Consider the following 6,155-nt stretch of genomic DNA (forward strand, 5'->3'; position numbering starts at 1 on the left):
GGCTGGCAGGAATTGGGGGGACTCAGCTGGGTGGGGGGCGCTGGGGGCCTTGACTGGCAGGGATTGGGGGAGCTCAGCTGTGTGTGGTGGATTTTGGTGGGGGCCCTCACTTATCGGTGGGGGCCCTCACTTATCTGCAGTGACCATCTTTCTCTGTCTCAGGCACCACTTCTTCCCCGAGGTGGAGGAGCTCCGTGCCAGGGAGTATGAGCGCTATGAGAAGAAGCGCCAAGATGTGGTGGAGAGGCGCCAGAAGCAGCTGGCTGAGCTGGCAGAGAGGAAAGCTTCCCCATAGGCTGTGATTGGAAGGAGAGGCTTTGCTCTGGGGACGCTGCTCCTTCAGTGGGGATGGGGAGCTGTGTTGGGAAATGAAGAATGAATATATACAACTCTCGCACATGGCACACGGCTCACATGGACTGGGTGAAGTTTCCATCAACCTGGCAGGGATGTTGGCTGGTGACTTTACTCCCTCAGCTTGCTTGATATGCACAAGTGATGGCTTCAAATATCTACCAAGTGGTATCATGTTCTGTTAGTCAGATCAGAGCTCTGACAGTCTGGAGGTGTGGGTTCAATTCCTAGCTCTGCAGTGATCTGCTTTGTGTGATGTTGGGCAAGATACTCAACCTCTCGGGTCATCTCTGCTAGGAAAAGTAGTTGAGTTTAGATTGGACTTAAGTAATGTGCTAGCTGAGCCTAACCTAAATTTGACCCTTTTCCTAGTTTAGATACCTTTAGCTAGTCAAATTGTAGCCTAGAAGATGTTACCTGGCATCTACACCAGGAAAAAAAAAGTCAGGTTTTGCTAACCTGTATTAGCCAAGCTTGATCTGAACTTGACCACTTTTCCTAATCAAGAAAAACCCTCTGTGCCTCAGCTTTCCTATTTGTACAGTGGGGGTAATAATGCTTGCCCACTTATATGAAGCATTCTGAGATCCTTGGATGAATGGTGCTATATAAGTGCGAAAATAACTGACAGGTGATAATATACCTGGGCTAATTGCCAGGTAGGGTGTGAGGTGTCCAGAATTTTTCTGGATCTCTTCAATGTAACAACATTGTATATCTTATCTTAAGTGATTTTTGTAATCTGTTGTTTCTGCCATGATAGTGTTGCACACCACCAAATAAGACTTTAACCACAACTTCTGTCTGATAAGTCATCTTTAAGAATCAGAGGGGTAGCCGTGTTAGTCTGGCTCTGTAAAAGCAGCAGAGAATCCTGTGGCATCTTTAAGAGTGACTGATGAGCTTAATTTAGGCATAAAATAACAACCAGTGGGTTGCACCCAGGGATTGATTTATTGCTCTGAGTGGCATTCACAGCAGGCTTCTTACTGTTAATTGGAATGTTTTCTTCCCTATATTTTATGCTGAAAAACAAAGGGACCACTCTCCCTTGAAATTACAGATGTAAATAAACAAATACCATGTCTAACTCTTCCTGTAGTAGAGAACCTTGGGTAGGAGCCTTTTCTTTGCTTTAGGAAGGGCCTAAATTTTCCCCATGCAATGAAGAGTTACCCACACATAAGGCTTTTGCTCATTATCTTCGTATTTCCGTACAACAGTATTTTTTAAATCCCCTGTCCTGTGCTACTTCCCCAAACTGCTGTAGTATCTGCATTCATAAGAATGGCCATACTTGGTCAAACCAGTAGTCCATCTAGTCCAGTGTCCTGAATTCAGCCTGCTACTAGGAGGAGCTTCGTTCCAGGCTGTACCTGTGTTGACCAGTTTTCTTGTAGACAAGGACAACAAATTTCATACCCACTCTGCGCTCAAATGGAATCTGTTCATCCACCCCTTTTGGGTTTGTTTACTCTGGTAAATTATTAGACAGGCTGAGTTGCAAAACAATGGTAAAAGAAAATTACATGGGATACCTGTGGCTGCAGGGGATAAGAGTGCGTGTGTATGAATAAAGTTTTTGAGGCCTTGGGAGAAGAGAGGAGAAAGAGAACATGCAGGAGATGATAGAGAACAGAACATCTAGCAAAAGGACAGGAGATAACTCTATGCCAGGAGTACAATGTCCTGGTCTAAATTCAAAGTTGCACAGGTTTAACCAAAAGTGTGATTCTAAACCAGTTTACTTAAACTGGTGCCACTTTGTGTATGAACACTCTTAAATGGACTTAAACTTGGCTTGTGTCAGTTTAGCTTACACCTATATTATTTACTTATTTATATTTTATTTGTATTACTTGTAAAGTTACAGGTGTGAGCTAAATTTGATATAAACAATCTTAAACTGATGAGTGCCCACACAGGTTTACACTGGTTAGTTAAACTGAGTTTTAAACCAATTCAAGTTAAACCAGTGCAGCTTCAGTAGACAAGGCTTAGCCTAGGAGTTGGAATGAACTGATTAAATAGAAAGATGGTTGCTACAATTAAATGCAGCCCCCAAACAGCACCCAATCATTTTAAAATTATAGGGGTGTAGCTAGATGTGTGTGTTAAACTACAGGTATTTTCACCTATGCTTGTAGGCCAGGGTTGCACTAGAAACTTGTCAGTCTAGCTGTTGAGTAGTGGCATGATTTTTTTTTTTTTTTATGATACTTATATTGGCAAAACCCCTACTCTATAACAACTACAGTTATACCAGCATAAACGCGCTTTTGGCCGCATAGCTTATTTCACTCAGGGAACTGGTATAAGGGAAACCAGCAAAGCACTGTTTTGGTGGTATAAGTATAAGCAGCAAGCCTTTTTCTAGTGTCCACTTGGCTTGTGTCCTTAAGGTAGTAATTGTAGTATTTTCAAGCCCATCTCATCTGTAAATGGAGTTGCGGGGAGGACAGTAAGTGCACAGGAACTAGGCCAGTGTTTGAATGTGGAGGGGTGGGTGGGAACAGTATGTGAATGAGGGGAGAGAGATGGAGAAGGATTTTGCCAAGACAGAGAGAAGTGATTAAGAAGACTTAGACTGTAGGGGATGGAGAGGAAAACGTGATGAGAAGATGAATAGGGATGAAGGAGCGGCACTCAGAAGTATTAAATCTGTGCTCAGTCAGCCTGTAATTCTGCACACACAATTAGAAGGAACATTGCCCTGTGGCGTGTATTGGTTTTGCCCAAGGAACAGGGTTTGTGGAAATGGCTTGTGTCCATTAGCTGAAGCTGAATGTACATACTGTAGGGGCACACTGTTCAGTTCATGCTATTCACTGCGAGACTAGTGGGGAACTAAGGCAACAAACCATCCATAATATCAGGAGAAGCCCAACTTTCTTTGTCTTTTTGAGACCTGCTAGTTCTGTTTCCTCTGTCCGTAGTCTTGCTTCAGCCTAAAGCCAAGTTGGCCAGAAGTTGTGGGAGTGCTTTTTGTATTTAATAAGGAGGAGCTGTGTGGAGATGAGTTAATTTTGTCCTCCTGCCTTGTGAGTCTTGCGAGGTTTACATAGCAATTGTGAGAGGGAATTCACAGACCACACTAGTACTCTGTGACATGACCCTTTTCAGGCCAATCTAGGTGCTTATCACCTTCAGACTGGCTTAGAGCAATGATCTTGACTTGATTACCCTTGAAGACCACTTGTCAGCTTCAGCTGGTGCAGAGATGTCCTCTGTGAACATGTCACTCTGATGCTCTGTGCTGGCTGTTTACTTATAGTTCTTGACTATGTTCTCTAAACGTCCAGATGTACCAGGTACTTGACAGGGTCATTAACATCTACTGGGATAATATTGCTAACAGAGCATTTACAACTGAGGATCTGTACCAGTGGAACTGGTTTCTGCTGGTGGGAGGCTACCAGAGCTGGAATTCAGTGAGTTTTAGGTTATAACAGGCATATGTTCGTTAAGGACTTGATGCTTAGATATCACAGTGATGAGTGCCTTAGATTCAGCCTAAACTCAGTAGGTCGTGTTGTAAGGATCTGATTGCAATACCCATTGTTACAGGACCACAGGAATGGGTATGTTGTTTAAATATCTATGAGAATGTTTAATTCGATCATAATCATGAAATATTCTTAAGTCTGAACTCCTGATCTGTATGTCATAGCAATAAACAGGCTTATTGCAAAAGTGCTTAGCCCATAAGGGTGGATGAGACCTGCAGTGACAATGGGATCAGGGGGCTGGAAGATGTGGATTTATTTCTGGACAATTTTGCCTTGCTCTGCCAGTGCTCAGTGGTTTATAACCTGGGAGAGGTAATAACGTTTGGGCATAATTAAAACTGATTTCACTTTCCTGTCTTTAGGAAGTCGGTAGAAACCAGTTGTGCTTTGGGGGAGGGGGGGTAATTAAGCTACGGCTGCACTGCATAATTGGGTGACCTTAAATCGAATGAAAGAAACCTTTGTTACCTTATTTTCATATGATCTCAAGGCCCTTGGCTAGGACATTCATTACAACAGGGGGACCTTGAGGTAAGTAGAGATCAGTTGACTCCACCTCTGTGGGAGAAGAAAAGGTTAGGAAGGAGTGGCAGGAAACACAAATCACTGAACTGAATTTAAAATTTAGGGGTCATGTAAAAAAAACAAACCTCCACGCATGCTGCTGCCTAGCTCCTTTATTCATAAAAGCTAGAACAGATCTGAAACTCGCCCTTCTTATGCAAGAGAAAAACTGTACGTTTCCTTAAGGATCAAAGAGTGCTTGTGTATAACTGAGTGACGACAGTCCCAGCTGTTTGCTTTATGGTTGCTGGCCACGTAAGCTTTACACAAGTTACTAAATACATATGACTTCTCTCTAACAGAGAGAAGATATTTCTTTAAAAGCACATAGCTGCATATAAACATCTCCCAACTGTAATCTTATTTAAGGATATATTTGACAAAGGAAGGAAAAGTGTGTTGGACTGTTGTCAAAAGAGGCACTGCTAGATAGTGGGATCCTCGAAAACCATAATGGTTAGGTATGAATGCATTTATAGTCTGGAGGCTCAGCTTTCTAGTAAACCATAATGGTTAGGTATGAATGCATTTATAGTCTGGAGGCTCAGCTTTCTAGTGGTTTAATGCATTTGTTTCTAGGCTTGTCAGGTTGGGACCTCATAATCAGATCATTCTAAGTAGCAGCTGTTTTTTTTTCATTAGAATTGTGACACTACTTCAGTATCTGTTATCTTGGCAACCACTAAAGCTAGAAACCAATGCTTCTACTTTCTGAAAGCATCTTAAGCTTCCATCTTTCAAAGAGTTTAAAACATTAATCTCCATTTCCAATGTTCTGTGAGAGATCTGCTGTTAGTCATTTCAGAACTGAAGCAGAATATTTTATGTGCATTATGATAGCTGGTATCTTGGGCCACATCCGGAGAAGAGTCTAAGCTGCCAAAATGATAGCTTCTTCCATGTTACACCATCTTAGATGTCCTTTAGACTCCTTTCCATTTATATGGGGACAACCCATTTACCAACATGTAACTTACACTCACATTTAGCTTATCCCTCATCTCTGAATTTGTTTCATCAAGGGACCAAAGGGAGCTCAAGCTGGTATAAATGGGTGCAATTAAGTCTGAGGTCTGGATGAGGAGCTACCTCTAGTTACATAAGATGAGGATCTGGCCTTCTGAGTGTAAGAGTCTAGCTTATCCTGACTCTGAACTTGGTCCTCTGTCTGGACTAGTGCAATTGCTTTCAGGCCTGGTACATTTTTCAAAGTACTGGTCCTGGACTAGTGCTGGAAAGAAAAAATGTCCATTCCTATATTTGCCACTCATTTGCCCTGTTTCTTAGTGCATTTACACTGGCTGTGAACTGTCAGATTCTTTCTTGCAGCACACCTTGGTAAAGGTGGAGAGGAGAGAGCTCAAGACATTGTGGCACAGGCTATAAAATGTGGGCACTTTGAGTCCAGTTTTATTGGGGGCTTTGGATTTGAACCTTTGTTTTCCTGAAAATGCTCTTGAAATGCAGGAATAATTTGGTTACTAGCGTGTAATGTATTCATTTGGCCTAGACACAACTGATAGCAGGCACGAGCCTAGGTTCTACAACCTGTGTAATAGTCCATCCAATATCCGGGGACAGGGGAGAAAGCAGCAACACATCCCCCAGGAAAGGGGATTTCCCTGCCCCGCCCCCCTCTCCCCCCCCCGTGGGAGGCAACCAGATGACTTCACTGCAAAGTTAGTCTCTGCTAGGTTGGCATGTCCAGACAAGACGATTCAGTCGTAT

This window comes from Chelonoidis abingdonii, chromosome 13, assembly GCF_003597395.2.
Source record: "Chelonoidis abingdonii isolate Lonesome George chromosome 13, CheloAbing_2.0, whole genome shotgun sequence".
Taxonomy (NCBI): domain Eukaryota; kingdom Metazoa; phylum Chordata; order Testudines; family Testudinidae; genus Chelonoidis; species Chelonoidis abingdonii.